The sequence below is a fragment of the Budorcas taxicolor genome, chromosome 21, assembly GCF_023091745.1.
Source record: "Budorcas taxicolor isolate Tak-1 chromosome 21, Takin1.1, whole genome shotgun sequence".
NCBI classification, from domain to species: Eukaryota; Metazoa; Chordata; class Mammalia; order Artiodactyla; family Bovidae; genus Budorcas; species Budorcas taxicolor.
In genome coordinates, this window is record NC_068930.1 from 16,600,005 (window position 1) to 16,626,406 (window position 26,402).

The 26,402-nt window shown below is 45.2% G+C and overlaps 1 pseudogene; it reads left to right on the top strand.

Moving 5' to 3' along the window:
* Positions 1–24,749, top strand: part of LOC128066976 (BTB/POZ domain-containing protein KCTD2-like) — a 40,826-nt pseudogene extending 16,077 nt beyond the window's left edge.
* The last annotated feature ends 1,653 nt before the right edge of the window (positions 24,750–26,402 follow it).

Here is a 26,402-nt window from a genome sequence, read left to right on the forward strand (position 1 = left end):
CTAAATAGGGAAGAACATTCAACTCAGTTCAGTTCAGTCGCTCAGTCGTGTCTGACTCTTTGAGACCCCATGAATTGCAGCACGCCACGCCTCCCTGTCCATCACCAACTCCGGGAGTTCACTCAGACCCACGTCCATCGAGTCAGTGATGCCATCCAGCCATCTCATCCTCGGTCGTCCCCTTCTCCTCCTGCCCCCAATCCCTCCCAGCATCAAAGTCTTTTCCAATGAGTCAACTCTTGGCATGAGGTGGCCAAAGTACTGGAGTTTCAGCTTTAGCATCATTCCTTCCAAAGAAATCCCAGGACTGATCTCCTTCAGAATGGACTGGTTGGATCTCCTTGCAGTCCAAGGGACTCTCAAGAGTCTTCTCCAACACCACAGTTCAAAAGCATCAATTCTTTGGCGCTCAGCTTTCTTCACAGTCCAACTCTCACATCCATACATGACCACTGGAAAAACCATAGCCTTGACTAGACGGACTTTTGTTGGCAAAGTAATGTCTCTGCTTTTCAATATGCTATCTAGGTTAGAAGCTGTTTAAAACCAGCAGAAGAACTTTTGACTGTTATGGATGAGATTTTCCTCTGATCCTTCCAGTTAATTAGACATCTAATAATCCTGGGTTTTCATTTTAGTGACTTAGTCAAGTGGAGAAGGTACAGTAGTCTTTTATTATTAGCATTTTACACCTATCTGCATAATGAATGAATCTGACAACTTGTGACGTTCCTGTTAGTCCCCAGCTTCTCAGAATCTAAAGGCCATTTTTCTTGCTTCTTATTTTAGTTATTTTCTTTTGCAGAAGCACGTAAGATCAGGTAGCAGTGAAGAGTTGACTTTTGGAGGTCTGGTTTTTGCTTGTCTGCTTTACTTAAAATGCCCAAGGCTTTTTCAAAGTTTGTCAATCAAGGTTCCAAAATACCCCCAATACCAGGAGAACGTAGTCAAACTGTATGTATTGGTACCACTTAAAGTAATATTTTGCAACCTTCTCATGTTGATTTTTTTTTTACCCTGGAAATTCATTTCCTGTTGTTGCTCTCTTTACGAGCAACTGCTTTCCTTCCCAGGCCATCATGGCAGCCCCCACCTGTGCAGGAACACCGAGAATGCAGCACACACAGGCGCTAAGAGCCTTGCCCTTGAGACGCTGTCATCCAAGTTAGGTGGCAAGAAGGACATTTATGAAGTGATCGTGTCTCATGGAAGCCGGAATATGATTAAGGATCTAAACAAGGGGCTAAATAAGAATGGCTTCGTGAGGTCCAGGGAAGGAGAGAACAGATGGTGGGGACTGCCTGGGGAAGCTTCTTAGAGAAGTGGCATTATACCCTGAGCTGTGAGGACCTAGGTAAGCAGAGGTAGGAGATGGATGCTCCTACTTGTAGAAAGCAGCAGGGCTGCCATCAGTCCCCCTATGCCATGCTTTTGAAAAGTCATGCATGTTAAGGTTAGTCCATTGACACAGCAGCTATTCAAACTGGGATAAAGAGACGCATCAACGTAAAGCTAGCCTGAGACAGGTAAAGAAACGGCTGCTCCTCCAGGGACCAGGGGCGCAGGCCTCATTCTGGCTCCCCTGTTCTTGTCAGAACCCTGGACAAATCTATATGTCTCACCTGACATGGTTTTCTATTCCACATTCCAAAACTGCTTGCCCCTCCCCAGCCAAAAGCCAACACTTGCAGTTCATTATTGCTTATCCTGTTCCTGATCTCCACCAGAGATTTTTAATAAATTCATTGTTCTGTCCTTCCCACTAAGCTCTTCATCTGCCATCTGAATCAATGGTGATTTGTTTCCATTGTCTTTACCGCTCAGTAATAAAGGAAAAATGCCCAAAGCATCAAGAAGGAAGAAAATAGGTATACTGTATAATCCTCTAATTAGCTAACAAATGCCTAGTTTTTTTAAAACTAGCAAACTATATAATGGGTAACTAGCTTTGTTCAAAAGTAGGACTTTCAGCCAAGTCCTACTTCATGCTGAGTGCAGTATATATCATTCAAAAATGAACACAGCTCTATTTCCCTGGTGGTCCAGTGGCTCTGCATTCCCAGCGCAGGGGGCCCGGATTCGATCCCTGGTCAGGGGACTAGATTTCACACGCCACAGCTAAAAAGATCCTGCATACTACCACGAAGTGTGCAGATATGCAGAAAAAATCAGTTTACATCACTTCAGACCTGGAAGTCAGAAAGTGTTACATGTGACATGACTCATTTAAAGGTGAAGTTGAAGGCATTAATTCCCCAGCTCTGACAGACATGGTTTAAAACTGAAAAACAAGAGAAGGACAAGATTCTAGGAGCTGTTATTTTCCAGTGTACTCAAAAGTGGGGAAACATGTAAAGTTCAAGAAATATGGGCAGGGTTACAGGGAAGGGTGTTGTTACAGTGAGGAGACCCAAAAAGGCAAGGAAAAGCCTGAAATTTAGAAGGAAAAACCATGAGGTTGCGTAAAAATTAAGGCTCCCAGGAGGCCACAGCCAAGGAGAAGATTTTACTGCTTTCTTGAAATGCCACCGGGCTGCAGTCTTAACCCCTTATTCACCAGAAGTCTCCAGTTCAGTCTATTTACATAAATAAATAAAGACGGGGGAAGGGATGTGCTTTAGCACAGAAAACTTTGTACAACTACCATACAAAATAAAGTTTAGAAAAGCTACTGAAACGAGTCCTTTACTCCTTTCTCCTCAGTCTTGGTATAGGACAATTGAGGAACTCCGCGCTGTGTTTAAATATTTAGTTGTAAATACTATGGATAAAGACCATAGCTGTACTCATGGGCTTGATTCACAGCTGAGTAACAATATGGCGACTGCAACCATGAAATTAAAAGATGCTTGCTCCTTGGAAGGAAAGCTATGACAAAACGAGAGAGCATATTGAAAAGCAGAGATATCACTTTGCTGACAAAGGTCCATCTAGTCAAAGTTATGGTTTTTCCAGTAGTCATGCATGGATGTGAGAGTTGGATCAAAAAGAAGGCTGATGCTTTCAAACTGTGGTGCTGGAGAAGACTTTTGAGAGTCCCTTGGACAGCAAGGAGATCAAACCAGTCAATCCTAAAGGAAATCAACCCTGAATATTCATTGGAAGGTCTGATGCTGAAGCTCCAATACTTTGGCCACCTGATTCAAAGAGCCGCCTCATTGAGAAAGACCCTGATGCTGGGAAAGATTGAAGGCAAAAGGAGAAGCGGGTGGCAGAGGATGAGATGGTTGGATAGCATCACCAGCTCAATGGATATGAGCTTGAGAAATCTCTGAGATATAGTGGAAGACAGAGGAGCCTGGCATGCTGCGGCCCACGGGGTTGCAGAGTCAGACACGACTTAGCAACTGAACAACAACAATACCCTGGCCTCCAAGGAAAAAGCAGAAGGGAGCCCTGGAGACTGTAAAGGCCTGTTTGGTCTTGGTTTCTGAGAGCAGAGGTAAAGTTTTTAATATCTGAAAAGGAAATAAAATAGAAGAAGTACTGGTGGGAGGCTGAGCAGGTTCCCTGTAGGACTGAAACTGTGGTGCTGAGAATCAACAGCCTTGGACAGAGAAAAAAGCTTTTTTTTAAAAATAAGTTGAAGTACAACTGATTTACGATGTTGTAGTAGTTTCTGTGTACAGCAAAGTGATTCAGTTATCTATATATTCTTCATCTTCTTTTTCATTATAGGCTATTAAAGATCTTGAATATAGTTTTCTATGCTCTACAGTAGGTCCTTGTCTATCTATTTCATATTAGTAACTTATATCTGCCAGGTGGTGCTAGTGGTAAAGAATCTGCCTGCCAATGCAGGAGAGGCAAGAGATATGGGTTTGATCCTTGGGTCAAGGAAGATCCCCTGGAAGAGGAAATGGCAACCCACTCCAGTCTTCTTGTCTGGAGAATCCCATGGACAGAGGAGCCTGGTGGGCTACAGTCCATGAGGTTGCAAAGAATGGGACATGACTGAGCACACACGCACACAGTTTGTATCTAGTAATCCCCAGTTGCTAATTTATCCCACCCTTCTTTCCCCTTTGGTAACCATAAGTTTGTTTTCTATGTCTGTGAGAAAAAAAAAAAAAAAACCTCTAGAAGAAGCAGACTATCAAGAAGATTCGAAACAGTGGATATCCGAAGCTGATGAGAGTCAACGCAGACCACAGATGAGGATGGAAGTGGACCCCCCTCCTGGCTCTGGAAGGAGAAAACATCTCCATGACTGGGGAGGATGTGGGGTTACCCCAAAGGCTTGGGAAGCCTCCTGACAGATATAAGCTACAAATATGAAATAGAAAAACAGCAAGGACCTACTACTGTATATTATATTCTACTGTATATTATAGGCAACTATATTCAAGATCTGTAATAGCCTAAAACGGAAAAGAAGATGAGGAAGAATATACAGATAACTGAATCACGTTGCTGTTCCCATATGTAACAGGGCAATTAAACATCATGATGCTATGTTATGGGCACTGATGCTGTTTTCAAACCAGAATTATGCAAATGGTTACCTGATCTTCATGACCAGGCTTCAAGTGGCAATTGGACTCTAGATACGTCATTTTTCCTCGAAGCAGCATGGAGGGCCAAATAAAAGTATTACCTTTCTCTCTAAAGTCTCCTTTGATGCATAAGGAAGGGTCATTCATAACACCCTAAAATATACAGAACTATATCTGCATTTTCAACAATTGTGGTAAAATAACACACAGCATAAAGTTCACCATCTTAGTCACCTTATTTTATTTTACTATTTCGTTTCTGACTGAGTCACATGGCTTACATAATCTTAGTTCCCCGATCAGGGATTGAACCCAGGCCCTTGGCAGTGAAAGCATGGGGTCCTAGCCACTGGACCACCAGTGAATTACCTTAACGACTTTAAAATATACACTTCAGTGACATTAACTACATACACACTGTTGTACTATTATGCACGTCTTTTTTTTTTTTTTAAGAGTTCATAAAGCACTTCAGTATTCTGTGGTTCATTGTGTCATTACAGAGAACAGTAGCTATGGCCATTCAAGAAATTTGGAAATGCTTGTAAGTGGAGTTTTAGCTAGTAGAGGACAGGCTTTGATTCTGTTAGTGTTCCTGTTTTTCACTGTGTTTGGAAGGTCTGTAATCAGCTCAGCTTTGGGCCATGGGCATGTGCCTGTGTGCAGCTCAGAGTGTGTTAGTCTGAGAGGCAGCCCTCCGGAGCTGAGAGCTTGGGTCTGGGGCCAGACCACAGGGTTTTGAATTGAAGTTGTGCCACTTACTAGTTGTAAGACCTTAAGAATGTGCTTTACTTCTTATTCCTCTGTGTTCTCCTGTTTAAAATGGAGGTAGTGAGATGGTTGGATGGCATCACTGATTCAATGGACATGAGTTTGAACAAACCCTGGGCGATGGTAGAGGACAGGGAAGCCTGGCATGCTGCAGTCCATGGGGTTGCAAAGAGTCAGACACGACTTGGTGACTCAACAACAAGGGCAACACGTGTACCTTATTGGGTTGTTATGAAGATTAACTGGGTTGATATACAAAACCCTTAGAACCGTTTCTGGTGTACCTTACACTGCTGTGAGACTTGTCTCTTTTTATTATGGGAGGGGAGGGAGAGAAAAGGAGAGGCGGGAGGTGGAACAGAGTGTGATGTTTAGGCCACTGAGCCTTGAGAGAGATGGAGCCGCGTCAATACAAGAGGGTGAAGTCAAGCAAATCAAACCCAGAGTAGAAGTGATTTCTATCTATGACAGAGGAGCTGTTTGTGACACTGGGCCTGAGCCAAGCTGAGAGTCTTTCCCTTTGCTGGTTTTGTTCCATATTCTTTTGCTGTAATAAATTGTAGCCACGAATACAACCACATGCTTAGGTCTAAACTAAAAATGAAGTAACACCTGCTTCCATGTCGTATTCATTTCCTAGAGCTGTTGTAATAACACACCTATTAACATACCTAATAACAACCCACCTGGTGGTTTAACAACAGAAATGTATTCTCTCACAATTCTGGAAGTTAGAAGCTCGAGATCAAGATGTTAGCAGGCTTGGTTCCCTCTAAGGACCAAGAAGAAGAATCTGTTCCAGCGTCTTCTCTTTCTGATGACTGCTGGCAACCTTTGGTGTTTCTTAGCTTATAGAAGCAACACACTGGGCTTTCCTGGTGGCTCAGTGGCAAAGAATCTGCCTGCCAATACAGGAGATGCGATTTTGATCCCTGATCTGGGCAGATCCCACTGTGTACCACAACTACTGCGCCTGTGCTCTGGAACCCAGGAGCTTAAAGTACTGAGCCCACGCGCCCTAGAGCCTGTGCTCCACAACAAGAGACGTCACCGCAGTGAGAAGCACTGCAGCTAGAGAGTAGCCCCTGCTCTCCACAACTAGAGAGAAGACTGCACAGCAAAGACCCAGCACAGTCAAAAATAATAACTAAATAAATAAAACTATTTTTTAAATGGGAATTTTATTTAGGAAAAAAAAGAGAAACGTCACCCTGCTTTCCGCCATCATCTTCACATGACTGCTCCCTGTATGCAGTGTCTTTAGAGTTTCCCCATTTTTGGTGGCCCACTCGACTTCAGTATGACCTCATCTTAACAAATTACGTCTCTGACCCAGTTTCCAAGTAAGGTCACATTGTGAGGCACCGGGTGGTGGGGCGGGGGTTAGGATTTCAACATATGAATTGGAGGGGAGAGGGCACAACTCATAACACATGTGAATACAGTTATAAATAACCCCTTGTGAGAAATTTGGACTATAAAGAAAGCTGAGAGCTGAAAAATTGATGCTTTTGAACTGTGGTGTTGGAGAAGACTCTTGAGAGTCCCTTGGACTGCAAGAAAATCAAACCAGTCAATCCTAAAGGAAATCAGTCCTATCTATGGGAAAGATGCTGGGAAAGATTGAAGGCAGGAGGAGAAGGGGACAACAGAGGATGAGATGGTTGGATGGCATCACTGACTCAGTGGGCAAGAGTTTGAGTAAAGCTCTGGGAGTTAGTGATGGACAGGGAGGCCTGACATGTCCATGGGGTCGCAAAGAGTCAGACACAATGAGCGACTGAACTGAACTGTGGGAGATTTACCCTCTCTGGACCTCAGATTCTTCATTTTTGAGGAAAAGCGATTGTTACTGCTCTTAGTTTCAAGACTGTGAGTCTTCAGGAAGCCAAGGCCTGACCTGTCCTATGAGAAAGAAGCAGGTTCAACTTTATTTCTTCTGTCTGGATGAGAACCTGGATGCAAGACTGTGTCCTCACCCCACCGTCAGTGCTGGTGGTGTAAAGTCCTTTTTCCCCTCCCACAACTCCAATCCGTGTACATCAGCTGTGCTTCATTGCCAGCTTAGCAGCAGCTGCCCACATAGCTCCATCCCCTTTGCTAGGTGGTTCCCACCCCGCCTCCTCCCAGTATCTGAGCAGTTACAGGTTTTCACATCTGGTTCCACATTCTTCTCCTGATTTAGTGGCACTCTGACCAACCAATGCCTCCGTCCTCCCTTTCCCCGGCCTTGCTTTGTTCTCCCAAGACTAGTAAGGGACAAAGCTCGACAAAGCTGATGTTTTTAGCCCAGACCTCCACACCACTCCCAGACAAGGGATATTTAATGCACCATCAACAATTCGTCTTATCAAATATCATATCAGATCTCAAACTCTCCGAAAACCATACTGTCAGAGATATACATGATGGCTTCCTAATTCCAAGGATGGGCTTCACTGCAATTCTACTTCTAGAGCAGTACATTTGCGTAGCCAGTGAACCAACGACAGAAACGACCTGGCAATGATCATACCCACAAGTGAGTGCTGTCAAAATCATACGACACATCTAATAAAAGCTGGTGGACCGCTTCCCTGGTGGCTCAGATGGTACAGAATCCACCTGCGATTCAGGAGACCTGGGTTCGATCCCTGGGTTGGGAAGATCCCTTGGAGGAGGGCACGGCAGCCCACTCCAGGATTCTTGCCTGGAGAATCCCATGGACGGTGGAGTCTGGCGGGTTACAGTCTATGGCATCACAAAGAGCTGGACATGACTGAGCAACTAAGAACACAGCACACGCAGTGGACTGCATGCTCAGTGTTCAGTAAGAGCTAGTGGACTGACTATGCGTGCATGTGTGCTAAGTCACTTCAATCGTGCCTGACTCTTTGCAACCCCTGGACTGTAGCCCGCCAAGCTCCTCTGTCCATGGGATTCCCTAGGCAAGAAGCCTGGAGTGGGTTGCCATTGCCTCCTCCAAGTGGACTACATACTCAGTGTTTAACAAAAGCTCCTCATACTCACAGACAAACCTGAAAAGGAACAGAAGACTAGGTATATGATGCAAAGAAAGCCAATCCAATGGGAAGATCAGGGTGAAGGTTAATTTATGTGTCAACTTGGCTGGGTCACGGTGCTCAGTTGTTCTGTCGAACACTCAAGTAGGTGTTGCTGTGAAGATATTTTGTAAATGTGATTAACATTTACAATCAGTTAACTTTAGGCAAAGAAAATTACCCTCGATAATGCTTCATCTAATCAGCTGAATCTCTTAAAAGCAAAATCTGAGGTTTCCCAGAGAAGGAATTCTGCCTCAAGACTGTAATGTGGAAATCCTGCCTGAATTTCCAGCCTGCTGCTTGGACTTCAGACTTGCCAACCCCCACAGTCATGTGAGCCAATTCCTTAAAATAAATCTCTCTCTCTGTGCGTCACTCTGGTATTGCTTTAATGTGAGAGAGGTCGTATGTGTGTGTCTGTGCGTATCCTATCGGATCTACTTCTCAAGAACCCTGACTAATATGATCAGGTTCACTGTTAGTTGTAGCCACAAGAAGAGGATGAGTTTGAAAGAAAGACTTGAGATGAACTAATTGAGAGGCTAGAAACCAAGCCTTTAGTAATTTTCCACTCTGGGTAGAAGGGAAAGAGAGGAGAAAGAAAAACGGCATTTGACGACTCCAAATGATTTGCTTTCCACATGAAAGTTGCACCAATAAGGCAAAACCCCTGAAAGAAGGATGTCTGAGATGTTTTCTTAAGTCCACATACCTGGCATCCAAAGATGGAATGAATTCTAAATTTAGCTCTACAAACAAATGCTTAGAAAATCCCCCTGTTGACAGGCTATAAGCATAAGATGCACTTTCCTTCAACTTCTACACAGTTCTTGAAAAGATGCAATAAGTAGGTTATTCTAGCCTCAAAGGCAATGAAATGAATTATGGATGACTCAATAGAGAGAACTGAACAAATATAAATGTACATCTTCTGGGCCAAAAATAAGCCAATTAAAGGGGAAAAAAGACAAACACTAGATAAGGGGACCTATTTACTAATAACATGGAACGGGATTAGTAGTCTTAGTATTTAACAAGGTTGTAACATTCAGTAAGCAAAACCCCAGTAGGTAAATGTGAAAGAGTCTTCTACCAGATAAATTCAAAAACAGTTTGAAACGATTATAAATGGCTGGCAAACATTTGGGGAAAAAATGCCCAACCCTACTAATTCAAAGAAACGCAAACAGAAGCAGCAATGAAATTACACTTACATCTATCAGACTAGCAAAGAAAAATGAAACTACCCATGATGGTGCTGATGGGAGAAAATGGCCTATTGGAAAGCAACTTGGAAATACCTAAAGTATTTAACCAAGTAATTCCTTCTCTGGAAATGTCTACCCAAGCGTTGAATCCGAAAAAATGTTTCACACAGCATAATTTAAAACAGCAAGATGGGATTTCCTTGATGGTCCAGTGGTTAAAACTCTACGCTTTCATTGTGGGAGGCATGGGTTTGATTCCATATGCTATGTGGTGTTGCTAAAAATAAATAAAATAGCAAGAAATAAAATTTCCTGACAAAGAGGACTCATTCATTCATTTAGTCATTGAAATATTTGAGTTCCTACTATATGATCATTTACAGAGATTGCTAAACAATGCCTAGCTTTTCTAGATTACTCTTCTTTTAAAAAGTGGGTAGGATTTGTGTAAATAAATAGATATATGCTATTATACATAACTTGCTTGAAAATGTTTATGCTGTCATTGGAAAGCTATACACGGGACTCATTGCAGAGACTGCCTTTGGAAAAGCAGTTGGGTGAAGGGTAGGAGGCTAAACTACTTTTCACCGTACTCTCCTGTACCATCTTGAATATTTTCAATACGTCCATGGATTTTGTCAACGTTTTGAAAGTGCATACTGTGTAGCTAATCTTATTTTTCATAGGGACGTCTTAGCTGTTTCCAAGAGATTTCTTGGGTGTCTCATCTTCTTGAATGTGAAAGGCTCTTCAAGGGAGAGGACTGTGTTTTCTTTCTCTCTATTCTCCTACAGTGCATAGCACGGTTGGAGTACATAATGGGAGCTCAAAAATACCTATTGAGCAGAAAATAATTTGGTGCTCAAAGACCCTGGGAGAAGAAGTTAAAATCAATCACTCTGGGACTTACATGGTGGTCCAGTGATTAAGAATCTGTCTGCCAATGTAGAAAACACAGGTTTAATCCCTGGTCCAGGAAAATCCCACATGCCGAGGGGCAACTGAGCCTGTATACCACAACTGCTGAGCCTGTATACCACAACTGCTGAGCCCTTGAGCCCTAGAGCCTGTGCTCCACAACAAGAGAAGCCATTGCAATAAGAAGTCTATGTACGCCAACTAAAGTGTAGCCCCTGCTCCCTGCAACCAGAGAAAGCCTGCGCACAGCCCCCAAGACCCAGTGCAGCCAGAAATAAATAAGTTAGTTGGATGGCATCACTGACGCTATGGACATGAGTTTGAGCAAGCTCCAGGAGATAGTGAAAGACAGGGAAGCCTGGCATGCTGCAGTCCATGAGGTCACAAAGAGTCGGACAGGATAGAGCCACTGAACAACAAAAAATTTTTTTTAATGGCTAACATGATATGTTTTTAAAAGACCAGTCACTGGGTATTATTTTAATTCTGACTTGTATGTTTTAAGATGTATCTGTTAAGCCACACTTTGCTAATCTGCCAATAAGAAAAAATAATTGATGAAATTCTTTGATGAAACTCTATATGGAGAAATGGAAAATGCCCCCCCCCCTTTTTTTAAGGGGAAATTTAGCTCATAGCATCTGGATTGGGAAAGGAAGGCTTCACGTTGCGGTGGAGCACAGGCTCTGGGCATGCAGGCTTCCGTAGCTGCAGCACTGCGGCTCAGTAGTTGCGGTGCACAGGCTTTGTTGTTCTGCAGCATATGGGATCTTCCCCGACCGGGGATCTAACAGGGGTCCCCTGCGTTGCAAGGCGGGTTTGCAACCGCCAGACCACAAGGGAAGCCCTGCAAAATGCCTTTTTAAGGCCCATGTAGCTATCTGTAATCCTAATAGCTGAATTAAAGACCCCTCAATATCAAATAAGGAAACATATAATCTCAAGGTTTTAATTATTACAAAAAACAAAACATTTTAATATACTGTCAATTTTGAGCATCTGTAAGAGATTACATTTGTTGTAATATACTTTGGGCGGTGTTTGTAATCTATAGCAATCCCTTTATCATCAGTTTTGTTTTCTTTTTCCTTTATTCTCCTGTATATGAGACATAGGGAACAGAGTGAAAGTGAAGGTCACTCAGTTGTGTCGGACTCTTTGTGACGCCATGGACTATACAGCCCATGGAATTCTCCGGGCCAGAACACTGGAGGGGGTAGCCTTTCCCTTCTCCAGGGGATCGTCCCAACCCAGGGATCAAACCCAGGTCTCCCGAATTGCAGGCAGATTCTTTACCAGCTGAGCCACAAGGGATGCCCAGGGAACAGAGTAGTTAAGGGTAATAAATTGCATTCACCAGTGAATTTATCTCTTTTCTACAGTTTCATGAATGAATGACAACACCATTGGAAATTGGCACCTGACTTAGTATATTGATGTGATTCCCTTCACTACCCCACCCCACCCCCATATACTTTCAAAATATCATTGGCAGCTGAGGAAATTCACTGGCAAACTACCACAAGGAAGTGTATTTCACTAAATGAAGTTCCTGAAATGCAGCTTTTGTTTCTTGTTTCCTTTTGCTCTGCCAGCAACTCCAGATTATGAGAAAATGCACTGTCTGCATTGCATAACATAAGACAGTTCAGGACTGTTCCACAAGGTATGACTACTATTTGATACAAAGTGGGGCTGCGGCGGGGGGCAGGGAGGGAGCCTGAGGAAGAGAAGGAGAGAATGAAGGAAATTTTGAACAAAGGATCTGCTTTTGTTTCTGAAATTCACAGAATCACTCTGATGAGTGAAGTACAAAACACAAAATCGGAGGCAGAGGTGCCTGCTAATAAGATCTATTCGCAGGAGAAGGAGGAAGACCAAACTCCTTGAAAAATAGTGAGCCAAGTTCTCCCAGCTAGTGGAAGGGGACTTTGCTGCACAACTGCTCAATGAAAGGAAACCCACAGACTTCCTGCATGGTGGGAAATCTGAAATTCTGATGAAACTGAAGAGTGAAGATTGAGATATTGGCAACAGTGGCCTATGAATCTAGATCCCAGTGCACCAACTGACAGATCACACATTGTCAATCGCTAGCCTGAGGCCAGAAATCCGGAAAGGCAGCCCAGTAAAATGGAAAGGATGTGCCTTGTCATGGGGAGAGGGAACAGGGCGGCTTCCCTTGATAAGAAGAAAGAGAGGAGGAAGAGGGGACACAGGCAGCGCAAAGGAGGAAGAGAAAAGAAAAAGGAGACAAGGTGAAGAAATTCAGAGAATAAGGGAGAATGAGAGAAGGAAGAAGAGGAGGCAGGAGCTAACACTTACAGCTGTCATCTCAGAGGACGGATAAATTAGGAGCATGGGATTAACATGAACGTTACCCAGTCAAATCCCATACGGCTTATTATGTGAAAGGCCAATAATTGAGAGACAAGTTGTTGGGGCGTGGAATAACAACTTTATTCGGAAAGCCAGCAAACGAGAAGATGATGAGCTAGTGCCCCCGCAAAGAACCATCTTGCCCGAGTTAGAATTCAGGCTTCTTTTATAATAAAAAGGGAGGGGTAAAGTCAAACACTTCCTGGTTCCCATCAGCCTTCACAGGGGATGTGCTAATTTCTTCTCCTGCAGCCACAACAGGTGGGCCTAGTCAGGATGTTTCCTGTGAGCTAAACAAAGGTGTTTAGCTTAATGCTTATTACCTGGGAGGCAGGGTTTCCAGAGATGGGCCATTATGTATAATTTAAGCTTCTAGGCAACATCCCTTTGGTGATTAACTTGTAATACAATCCAAAAGTGTGAATTACATTCACACTGCTGCTGCTGCTGCTGCTGCTGCTACGTCGCTTCAGTCGTGTCCAACTCTACGCGACCCCAGAAACGGCAGCCCACCAGGCTCCCTTGTCTCTGGGATTCTCCAGGCAAGAACACTGGAGTGGGTTGCCATTTCCTTCTCCAATGCATGAAAGTGAAAAGTGAAAGTGAAGTCACTCAGTCGCGTCCGACTCTTAGCGACCCCGTGGACTGCAGCCTACCAGGCTCCTCCGTCTATGGGATTTTCCAGGCGAGAATACTGGAATGGGTTGCCATTGCCTTCTCAGACATTCACACTACTATACACAAAATAGATAAACAACAAGGACCTACTGTATAGCACGGGGAACTATACTCAATACTTTTATGTATTTTTTAATTAAAGGATAATTGCTTTACAGAATTTTGTTGTTTTCTGTCAAACTTCAACATGAATCAGGCCTAGGTATTCTACTCAATATTTTCTAATAACCTATAAGGGAAAAGAATCTGAAAAGGTTTATACCTATCTATCCTCTCTCTTTCTCTACATATGGCAACCCACTCCAGTGTTCTTGCGTGGAGAATCCCAGGGACGTGGGAGCCTTGTGGGCTTCCATTTATGGGGTTGCACAGAGTCGGACACGACTGAAGCAACTTAGCTGCAGCAGCAGCAGCATCCTCTCTCTCTCTATATATATATATATATCTGAATCACTTTGCTGTTATACCTGAAACTAACATAACATTGTAAATTAACTATATTTCAATTAAAAAAATATATATATAGCTATCATTTCATTTCTTCTTCTCTACAATCCAAATGAAGTAGTAATTCATCCCCATGTTGTAATGATGGAGGCACGAGGCTGTGCAGTTGTGAAGGGTTAGAGCCGGACTAGAACCTGACTGCAATAACCCCCTTTTCCCTGCTGCATATGGAAATGTTCAACAGTCAGCAAACAGGACATCTGTTGGCTGTGGTTAGGTCACCTCGTGTCAGCGTGTACAGGAAATCCTCAGGTGGGACATTCCTTGTGGAAATGTTGTTGTAACATGAAGTTAAATTTCACTGTAGGGAAAGAAGCAATGAAGGGAACGGAAAGGCTTTTACTCCTTTACATCAATTCTGAACACACAGAAAGGGAAATTACAACCAGTTACAGTGACATGTTAAAAGAGCTGGCCTTTTAAAAAAAACACACACACATGCGTAAAAACTAGATTCGTTTGTCTTGGAACTGAAAAGCTGGAAAGTGACACAGTGTGCTGTGATACAGAAATTAGACTGTAGAGACTTGCTGGTGTTTTAAATCATCATCTCCCCATCCCCCACCCCCTCCCCCGACAAGGAGGAATGGTAACACACTGTGTTTACTACTACAGAGGCGAACTGAAAACACTTACCTTGGAATTTTGTGCTCTGATTTTCTCAAAACATCACATATCCCTTAAAATGGATGAACTGGCTTCATGTGGTCCTGTCTGAAAGCAGAGGTCTGTGGGTTGAGCTTTTCATTTCCTTTTCTGTTTGACTGTACCATGGGGCATGTGGGATCTTAAGTTTCTGGACCAACGATGAACCCACACCTTCTTCACGGGAAGCACCACTGGACCCCCAGGGACATCCCAAGTTGACCACCTTAACCATCATAACATGTACAGTTCACACCATCCACCTTCGGAACATCTTGCCAAAATGAAACTCTGTACCTATTAAAAAATAGCGCCCTTTCCCCGCCAGTCCCTAGCAACCACCACCCTACTTTCTAACTGTATGAATTTGACTAATCTAGATGCCTCATGTAAAGTGGAATTAAGCAGCATTTGTCCCTCTGTGACTATTCCATCACGCATAATCTCCTCAAGGTCCATCATGTGTCAAACCATTCTTTTTTAAGGCTGAATAATACTCCATTGTATGTATAGACCACATTGTGTTTATCCATTCAGCCACTGATGGATAATTGAGATGATCCCTCCTTTTTTGGCTATCCAGTTGATTTTTTAAGTCTTGCATTTGAATCAAAATTTTGAAGAAAGTTTCAAAGTATTTTTCCATAGATGATCTGGCTTTATTCTATCAACATTGTAGTTATGGATACATTCATAGGGTATTGTTTTACAAGTTTTGAAAGGGAAGTCAATCACAAAGGTAGAAAATAGCTACACAAAACATCCCACTGCAAGCAGTCCATGGAGAGGCCTTATTAAAGTCACACGGGGTAAGGAGGCTCCCAGTACTCCTCTCTGGGGCCATCCTGGGTGTTGGGGTGCCCTTGGCACACTGGAGAATTCCAATGCCAGGTTGGAGCAGGCAGGAGAAAAAAGGGCTTCCCTTAGACCCTGGCATTTGTAATCTGCTGCCCTGCCACTTGATCACAGACAAAAATATAACCGTGGTGGCTCAGGGGTAAAGAATCCACCAACAATGCAGGAGACATAGGAGACGCAGGTTTGATCCTTGGGTTGGGAAGATCAACTGGAGAAGGAAATGGCAGTATTCTTTCCTGGAATATCCCATGGACAGAGGAGCCTGGTGGGCTACAGTCCATGGTGTTGCAAAGAATTGGGCACGACTGAACAACTAACACTTCCACCTCCATTGCTGTAGTATCAATGAGATCAGAACACAAAATAGAGCAGTGTTAAACCTGACATTTGCAGACTGCAGGATTCGGGAGATTTTTCACCTTTTATCCCCTTCAGAGGGAAGCATCCACAGAGTTAGTGCTTAGAGAAAGCAGCTGAAGTGTATGATGAGTATGTGATGAGATCATTCAGTCATTCAGCAAACATTTTAAAGGACATGGTAGTTTTTTGCACTTTCACATGGCTGTCTGTCTTTGACTTTGCAAGAACCCTCTGCAGCCAGCCTGTTTAGTCACATGTTATGAGGTTTGTACCAGGCAAGATGCTGGGGGCAGCAGAGCATGGGGTCTCTGCAGGCAACTGACTCCCCCATCACCAGCTGGGCCACCTGCAGAGTGACTTCACCAATTTGAGTCTCAAGCTTCCATACTTCTAAAATGAAGCCAATGATAAAGTCCATCTTCTAGGGCTGATACAAGAATGGGATGAGATAAAGCACATAAGGCATTTTGCCCAATGCCTGGCAGACAGCTGCACAAATTCACCATTATTACATATGTGCATTCATCTCTGCTTACCTACACAACATACATTTATGCCCCATGAGGTATATATTCTTTGCTGTTTAGTTGCTAAGTTGTGCTCGTCTCTTTGCGACCCCATGGACTATAGCCCGCCAGGCTCCTCTGTCCATGGGATTTCCCAGGCGAGAATACTGGAGTGGGCTGCCGTTTCCTTCTCCAGGGGATCTTCCCAGCCCGGGGATTGAACCTGTGTCTCCTGTGTCTCCTGCATTGGTGGAGGGATTCTTTACCACCGTGCCACTTCCATTGCTGCTGTTCAGTCTCTAAGTCATGTCCAACTCTTTCCAACCCCATGAGCCACCTGGGAAGCTCCAGACAAGGCAGTGCGTGTTTCCAGTTCTGAAGTTTTAAAAGGAAATGAATTGAATATTTAATTTTAAAAAGCTGCAGTAATCAGTGACTTGGAGAGATGCAAGTGTGTATTGTACGGAAAGCAAATCCAGCAAAATGTGAACTGCAGAATCTAAGTGGCAGATAGATGTGTGTTCACTGCATAATTCTTTCAATGAGTCTTTATGTTTGGAAATTTTCACAATGAAATGGTGGGGGAGGGGGGGCAATCAATGGCTTTCTGTTGGTCACTTTTAACTAACTTTGGTTGTGACAAGGGTTAGGGCAGTAGACTCGATATTAAAAATATCGACCAGACTTGCTATTCCTTCTCTGTCCTGGCCGAATGCATTTTGGGGTGGGGGTGGCGTTTCTCAGGGATGGCGTCTGAGGGGCTCACCCACGGCTGGCAGTCAAGCAAGGCATCTTCAAACAAAACCAAGCAGAAGCAGACATCAGCTGTCAGCTTTTCTAGGAGGAACCACCAGCCTTACCCAAAGCTCTGATTGCAGCAGAGAGAATATGGGCACTGAACTGAATCCGGAGACACCACCATAGTTAGGGAAGACCCCATCCTGTTGTTCTGTTGTCTGGACCCTGAATCATAAGCAGCGCCTCCAGTTGCGTGGGTCATAGAATCAGCCCAGTCCTCGGGACTGCAGGTCCTGCTGGAAAAGATGACAGTGGCATGCTGGCCAGACATAGCTGGGAAAAGTTGTGGCATGTTTTCATTGCTGCTGCTGCCAGATTTCAGAGATCAGTTGAGCTGCCATCTGGATGGTTTTTTCCGTGCAATGCCTCCTTGTAGCCGTATGAATTCTCTTCTGACTACAACCCGAGGGAGGAAACTCCAGCAGTTCTGTGTGCCTTGTTGCCTGGGGGAGGGAGTGCCATCAGCTCCCCTCCTGCCCTCTCTCTCTCCCTAAAGATCTCAGAGGGGCCCACATGGCCTGGCAACAAAAGCACAAGCAGATTCACCGTGCTGGCTAGTCGGAGCTTGATTAGAAGCAACCTAAAGGCTTTCATGGCTAGACAGCATCACCAATTCAAACACATGAATTTGAGCAAACTCCAGGAGACAGTAGAGGACAGAGGAGCCTGGCGTTTTGCAGTCCAGGGGGTTGCAAAGAGTTGGACACAACTTAGTGCCTGAACAACAACAACAAACCCTCTCATAGGAGACGGGTTGGATAAATTATGACTCAGCCCTACAATAGAAATCCATGCAGTTTTTTCAAAGAAGTAAAGGCGTGCTTTGGGCATTGACAAGGAATACTTTCCAAGCTACACTGAGCATTAGAAATAAAAATAAAAGGATACAGAACAGTAGGTATAGTATATGCAGTTAAAAACATATACCTCCACGAATGAACTTATGGCTGTCTGTACACACTGCTATATTTAAAACAGATAATCAACAAGGACCTGCTGTAGAGCACATGGCAGCCTGGATGGGAGGGGAGTTTAAGGGAGAATGGATTCATGTATATGATGGCTGAGTCCCATTGCTGTTCAACTAAAACTATCACAACATTGTTAATTGGCTATCAGTTCAGTTCAGTTCAGTTCAGTAGCTCAGTCGTGTCCGACTCTTTGTGACCCCATGAATCCCAGCACGCCAGGCCTCCCTGTCGATCACCAACTCCTGGAGTTCACTCAGACTCACGTCCATCGAGTCAGTGATGCCATCCAGCCATCTCATCCTCTGCTGTCCCCTTCTTCTCCTGCCCCCAATCCCTCCCAGCATCAGAGTCTTTTCCAATGAGTCAACTCTTGGCATGAGGTGGCCAAAGTACTGGAGTTTCAGCTTTAGCATCATTCCTTCCAAAGAAATCCCAGGGTTGATCTCCTTCAGAATGGACTGGTTGGATCTCCTTGCAGTCCAAGGGATTCTCAAGAGTCTTCTCCAACACCACAGTTCAAAAGCATCAATTCTTTGGCACTCAGCTTTCTTCACAGTTCAACTCTCACATCCATACATGACTACTGGAAAAACCATAGCCTTGACTAGACGGACCTTAGTCGGCAAAGTAATGTCTCTGCTTTTGAATATGCTATCTAGGTTGGTCATAACTGTTCTTCCAAGGAGTAAGCGTCTTTTAATTTAATGGCTGCAATCACCATCTGGAGTGATTTTGGAGCCCCAAAAAATAAAGTCTGACACTGTTTCTACGGTTCCTCCGTCTATTTCCCATGGAGTCATGGGACCGGATGCCACGATCTTCGTTTTCTGAATGTTGAGCTTTAAGCCAACTTTTTCACTCTCCTCTTTCACTTGCATCAAGAGGCTTTTTAGTTTCTCTTCACTTTCTGCCATAAGGGTGGTGTCATCTGCCTATCTGAGGTTCTTGATATTTCTCCCGGCAATCTTGATTCCAGCTTGTGCTTCTTCCAGCCTAGCGTTTCTTATGATGTATAGAAGTTAAATAAGCAGGGTGACAATATACAGCCTTGACGTACTCCTTTTCCTATTTGGAACCAGTCTGTTGTTCCATGTCCAGTTCCAACTGTTGCTTCCTGACCTGCATACAGATTTTTCAAGAGGCAGGTTAGGTGGTCTGGGATTCCCATCTCTTTCAAAATTTTCCACAGTTTATTGTGACCCACACAGTCAAAGGCTTTGGCAGCGGATGTTGGCAATTTGATCTCTGGTTCCTCTGCCTTTTCTAAAACCAGCTTGAACATCAGGAAGTTCACGGTTCACATATTGCTGAAGTCTAGCTTGGAGAATTTTGAACATTACTTTACTAGCGTGTGAGATGAGTGCAATTGTGCGGTAGTTTGAGCATTCTTTGGCATTGCCTTTCTTTGGGATTGGAATGAAAATTGACATTTTCCAGTTCTGTGGCCACTGCTGAGTTTTCCAAATTTGCTGGCATATTGAGTGCAGCACTTTCACAGCATCATCTTTCAGGATTTGAAATAGCTCTACTGGAATTCCAGCACCTCCACTAGCTTTGTTTGTAGTGATGCTTTACCCCAGTACAAAACAAAAAGTTTAGTTTATATATATATATAGTTATATATGCCAGAATATCTTTGGCTGGAAGGACAAGAAAGTTTGGCATAGCATTTGAGGACAGGGGCAGGGTTAAAATGAAGAATCATATTCATTACTTACAATATGCTTTCTGTGTTGACTTCTTATTATGTGTATATTTTCTATTAAAAAGAAAACTTACCTAGAAAAAGTAGAAACAAAACTAGACTCTCAAGGCAACAGAACGATAGTATTCAGTCTGCTCAAGCTCCCTTTTCTTCTGTGAATCCCAGGCAATGAATTCAACATTGGGTCTGGAGGGGGAGAGACCAGGTCCCATCACAGTGAAGACCTACAGGGGAGACCCCAGGAGCATGCAGCCTAACAATTCTGGGGCCCCCACCCCCACCCCATCTGTGCCCCATGGCAGGCTCCCTTGGGCATTTGTAGCTCTTCTGATTCCCATGCAACTGGCCTGGTGAGAGAAGAGGAAGAGAAAGAAGGGCAAACCAGCCAGGCTGGAATTTGGAGTGGAAGGTGTGGTCATGTCAGATCACCGAAGGCAGGCGTTTCTTGCCTTTGGCGAGATTCCCAGGGGTAAGCAACTCTCACTCCCGAGGGCTCTGACTCCCGGGGACACATCACCCCAGACTTGGATGACAAGCTTCCTGGGCATCCCATCCTGGCTCTGCCACTGACTGGCTGTGGGACTTGGGACATGATAAATTTTTTGAGGCTCAGTGTTTTCATTCAAAAAGTAGGAGGGGGACCTCCCTGGTGGTCCAGTGACTGAGACTGTGCGCTCCTAATTCAGGAGACCCAGATTCATTCCCTGGTGAAGGAACTAGATCCCACATGCTGCAACCAAAACCCAGTGCAGCCAAATAAATAAATAAATAAAGTTTGGGTTTTTTTTTTTTTAAGTGGAGGGAGTGTGAGGATGTGGAGAGAAAAATGCAAATCATGATATCATAGAGTCATTGTTAAAATTAAACTTTCCTAAAAAAAAAAAAAAAAAGCTTTCTATAAATGCTGTTTAGCTGAGTAACACCATATCCTCTGGAGCCAGACGGCTGGGGTTTAAATCACAGCTATACTGGCCAACAAATAGATAGATAGATAGACAGATAGGTAGGTAGGTAGATAGATAGATAGATAAACCAACTTGGGACTTCCCTGATAGTCCAGGGGTTAAGATTCTGTGTTTCCCTTGCAGGGGACACAGGTTCGAGCCCTGAGCAGGGAACTAAGATCTTGCATGCTTTGTGGTATACCCTAAATATATAAATCATAGCTGTGCCATTTTCCAGTTTTGTGACTTTAGGAAAATTATTTCATCTCTTTACCTCAGTTTACTCATCTGTAAAATGGGAGGAATGATAGCACCTATACATAGCATAAGGCTTTTCTGAGATATATATATATATGTATATATATATATATATACAAATAAGCTAACACTTGTAAAATGCTTAGTATAGTGCCTGCTATAAAGTTATTTTTAAGCTAGAAAGTGTCTTAACCCAACCTTTTATTTTTAATAATGAGGAACTGTGGGCCAAAGAGGAACTGGCCCAAGAGGGGACCCTTGATTAGTGACGAAGCCAGGAGTATAACTCAATCTCCCAGCTCCCAGACTAGAATATTTTATACTGTTAACTTCAGGCCAAAAAATTTTCTTACATTTGGGTATAAAATTAGAAAGAAGTGAGGAGAATTTTTTTTTTTTAATAATTGTATTTGCCTATTTTTGGCTGTGCAGAGTCTTCGTTGCTGTGTGGGGATCTCTCTAGTCGTGGTGAGCAGGGGCTACTCTCTTGCTGCAAGGTGCAGGCTGTCGAGTGTTTGGGCTTCAGCAGCTGCAGCATGTGGGCTCAGCACTCCGGCTCTAGAACACAGCCTCAATAGTTGTGCACAGGCTTAGTTGCTCCATGGCACGTGGGATCTTCCTGGACCTGAGGATCGAATCCAAGTCTCCTGCATTTACAGGCAGATTCCTTACTGCTGAGCCACGAGGGAAGCCTGAAAAATCTGTTTTAGATCAGGTAAAAGGATATTGGGTCCAAATTCAGTGTGTGACAGCAGCCAAGTTTCTTGGGCTCTCTGAACCTCCTCTTCCTTTGGAACAGGCTCAAAATAATAACATGAACCTCATAGAGGTGTTGTGGTAAGTGAGCGTCTACATGTGAAATGCCTGGCACATAGCATTTCTCAAAAAAACATATTAATACCAACTAACAACAGATGATGGTGTTGTTAGGCCAGGAGCCCCACACCTGTGACCAGATGGCTTTTATTCCTCATTCTTCCGGGGGTATGCAAACAAGACAAATGCTTAACCTCTTAAGTTAGCTTAAGATGACTCTTAACCTTAGAGATTCATTGTGGTAGCAATCATTGTTAAAACTCTATGACATGTGACTATGAAACAGCATAGTAAATGAGGATGGTTTCTAAGCTGGGTAATAATATTTCTGATCAAAAGTAGCTGTGGCATCTTCAGGAAAATACAAATTAACATCACAGTGAGCAACAACCTCACATCCACTAGGATGACTCTGATGATAAATATGTGTGCGTGTCTGCGCGCGCATGCTCAGTTGCGTCTGACTTTTTGTGACCCCATGGAGTATACCCCGCCAGGCTCCTCTGTCCAAGGGATTTCCCAGGCAAGAGTACTGGAGTGGGTTGCCATATCCTACTGTGGCGGGGTGGGGGGGCGGGGGGCGGGGTGTTGGCGTGGGGTGGGGGGCGCGGGTCTTCCTTACCCAGGGATCAGACTCACATTTCTCGAATTTCTTGCATTGGCAGGCAGATTCTTTACCTCTGTGCCACCTGGAACCATCATATACTGCTGGTAGGAGTGCAGAATGCTAAAATTATATTGGAAAACATTTTGGTAGTTTCTTACAAAGTTAACCATAATCTTACATGTTGGTTACCTATTACTGTGTAGCAAGTTACCCTGAAATTTAGTGGCTTGAAATAGCATTAAATTTAAAGAAAATTCTCATGGTTTCTGTGGGTCAGAGATTGAGACAGGGAGCAACTGGCACCACGATGTCTGGGCACAGCTGGAAGACTGAAGGCTGGGGCAGGAGCCCCTGGGGACTGGGAGATGAGGTTGGTGTTGGCTGGGGGCTTCTCTGTGGCTTCCACTTCTTCACAACACTGTCTGGGTTCCCAAGGAAAGCCTCCAGAGAGAGAGGGCAGAAGAGAGAGCAAAAGGGAGGATCCTGAAAACAGGGGATCCTACCTTATGCACTTTTTAATTTTTTCTACGTTATGCATTTTATACCCTTACAACAGCTTCAATCTGATAAGCAATCTTGTAATATAACAAGTGAATTTTTCAAAATGCGTGTGTTAGCCTGCTGCTGCTGCTGCTGCTAAATTGCTTCAATCGTGTCCGACTCTGCGCGACCCATAGACGGCAGCCCACCAGGCTCCCCCGTCCCTGGGATTCTCCAGGCAAGAACACTGGAGTGGGTTGCCATTTCGTTCTCCAATGCATGAAAGTGAAAAGTGAAAGTGAAGTCACTGAGTCCTGTCCAACTCTCAGCAACCCCGTGGACTGCAGCCTACCAGGCTCCTCCGTGTGTTAGCCTACAGGATGGTTAATTTTATGTATCAACTTGGCTAGGCTACAGTGTCGGGATATGGGGTCAGACATTATTCTGGATGGTTCTGTGAGGATAGTTTTGGGTGAGATTAACATTTAAATCGGTGAACTTTGAGTAAAGCAGATTGTCCTATTACTGTGAATGGGCCTCACCCAATCAGTTGAAGGCCTGAACAGAACAAAGGTGGACCTGCCCTGAACAAGAGGAAATTCTGCCAGCTGATGCGTTTGAACTGCAACACTGGCTCTTCCTGGGTGTCCGGCCTGTCATTTCACCCTGCAGATTTTGGACTTGACCTCCATAATCCTGGAGAAGAAAATGGCAGCCCACTCCAGTACTCTTGCCCGGAAAATCCCATGGACGGAGGAGCCCGGTCGGCTACAGTCCATGGGGTCACAAAGAGTCCATGAGCCAGTTCCCAATCAATCAGTCTCTGGTGCGCGGGCAGCGGCGGCGGCCCAAGATGGCGGAGCTGCAGTTGGACCCGGCGACGGCGGGCCGCCGCGCAGCTGCTGGAGCCAGGTCCCGGGCCACCGGGTCAGGCGGCGGTGGTCGGCCCGCAAGGTCCGGCTGAACGTGGGCAGCACCTTACTCCGTGACCACCAGGCAGACCCTAGGCCTGGAGCCCAGGTCTTTTCTCTGCCGCCTCTGCTGCCAGGAGGACCCGGGGCTGGACTCCGACAAGGACCAGACGGGGGCCAATCTGACTGACAGGGACCCTACCTACTAGGGTCCAGTCCTAAACTACCCCCGTCACGGGAAGCTCATCGTTAAGAAGGAGTTGGCAGAAAAGGCGGCTGGAGGAAGCGGAGTTTTACAACACTGCGTCTCTCTTGCGACTGGTTTCAAGGAGGGGATACCAACAAGGAAAACTGAGCTTCCCAGGGCCCGGCGAAGCACATGTACAGAGTCCTGCAATGCCAAGAGGAGGCGCTCAGGCAGATGGTGTCCACTATGTCCGACGGTTGGAAATTCCAACAGCTAATCATCATGCTGCTGCTGCTGCTAAGTTGCTTCAGTCGTGTCTGACTCTGTGCGACCCCATAGACGGCAGCCCACCAGGCTCCCCCGCCCCTGGGATTCTCCAGGCAAGAACACTGGAGTGGGTTGCCATTTCCTTCTCCAGTGCATGAAAGTGAAAAGTGAAAGTGAAGTCTCAGTCGTCTCCGACTCTTAGTGACCCCATGGACTGCAGCCTACCTGGCTCCTCCGTCCATGGGATTTTCCAGGCAAGAGTACTGGAGTGGGGTGCCATTGCCTTATGGGAACGAGGATCAGGCAGAATTCCTCTGTGTTGTCTCCAGAGAACTAAATAATTCCACCAACGGCATTGTCATCCAACCGAGGGAGAAGGCGAAGGTTCTCAGGACAGAGGATCTCGGATGTAAACTCCGGAGTCCTCAGTGACGTGGGCGCGACCCACCCGAGCACCTCTGTGAAGTTCAGTCTCACTCCTGTACAGTAACTGAGCTTCTGCAAAGCCACACTGAACCTGGCCCCCCCAGTGGAGAAGTGTTCTGGTCAAAACCAAAGGAACCCCACCCCCAGCCACAGGAACCCGAAGACAGATGCTGCTTCCGTCTGCACAATACCTTTTTAAGAAACTTGCTATTGTTTTCTTAGCCAGTGTTGTAAGGTATCTTTACAAGAGCGGCTGGGCTGGGTTCCTAGATGGAGTTTATCTAGGAATGGGGGTGGGGGAAGAGGAAGGCCTAGGTGCTTAGAGAGGCTGTACTTCTGGGAAGGCCGAGCACACGTCAGAGGGTTGTCCTGAGCTGTGCCACGTTTTCACCTGAGTGTGCCCTGTTGGACGTGGGCAGCTGCTTAGTCACACTACATTTCTCTCCCATACACGCCAGACTAATGCAACAGATACAGGGGAATCTGGTTTAGGCTTGTTGAATTGAGGTTTCCGTGAAGGACAGAGTCACCAGAGTACCCCATATTCCTATGAACAAAGCCTCTGAGGAGGGGAGCATGGGGTGTCCCTGATTGTGGTTGAGACTGAGGGTCGCAGCGCCGGAGGCCACCGGCGGCTCCCATGTTCAGCTTGCCTCATTTGTCTCCAGCAGCTGGGCCCCCCTGATAGCTCACCCCAAGAAGAGGTTCAAGGGAGGCGGTTCCTGCAGGGAGGCAGACACCCAGACTGGTGGGTGCTGCAGGTGTTGGTATAACTGCTTCTTCAGCCTTTTCTTGCCCTCCGTTGGTCCATCTTCCTTCCTTGACTTTTTAAACTGGGGCCCAGGATAAACGGATCTTGGACCCTCTGATGGCTTGGGGTGGAGACAGCTGTTTGCTCTGAAAGTTGCCAAATGTGGTAGGCTGTAGTATCAAAAGTGGCCTCTGTTTTTGTGGTCATTTCTTGAAAATGCTTTGACCCAAAGTGTGGTACTTGTGTTACTTGGTTTCTGACCTCAGCAGTGGTGGTGAGCCTGCACCATTTGCCGTAGTGTGTGTGCACTTATCGGGCGGGCTGAGTCGTCCCTCCCCTGACCCGGACCCTCACCACCACGTCCTTCTGTGGGTGTCGAGGCATCGAGGATCCAACACTGTTCCACTCAGAGGGGCCAAGCCTCAGAGCTCGTAACTGGACTTGCTCCCTGAGCTTTCGAGTCTTGGTGAGCAGTCGTGGAATGCAAAGAGGCCAGGGAACGCAGGCTTTTCTCCAGCTGACTTTCCTAGTGTGGCAGGTGGTCCAGAGAAGGGGAGGTGCCCGTGGGGAGTGCTTTGTCCATAAAAGATCCCGCAAGCCCACGGCTCCTTCTAAGCTGAGGTTCCCTTTGCCCCTCACCACCAGCTCAGCTGCTCACCGCATGGGTCTGGGGTCAGGGTTTTTGAAAGTGACTATCGACTGTGCCAAGTGTCCTTTCAGCCTGTGACCTGCCCCACCTAGACAGGAACCTCACATTGCCCTCACATGTCTGTGTGTAGAGTAGGGGAGAAGTGTGTGTCCGGGGCTCCTGCTGACTCGCCGTGTCTACACCTCAACGTGAACATGAACGTCGGTGCCACGGACGTCTGGCCTGTGCCCAGGATTTTTACAGGTATAAAGTGTTAGAG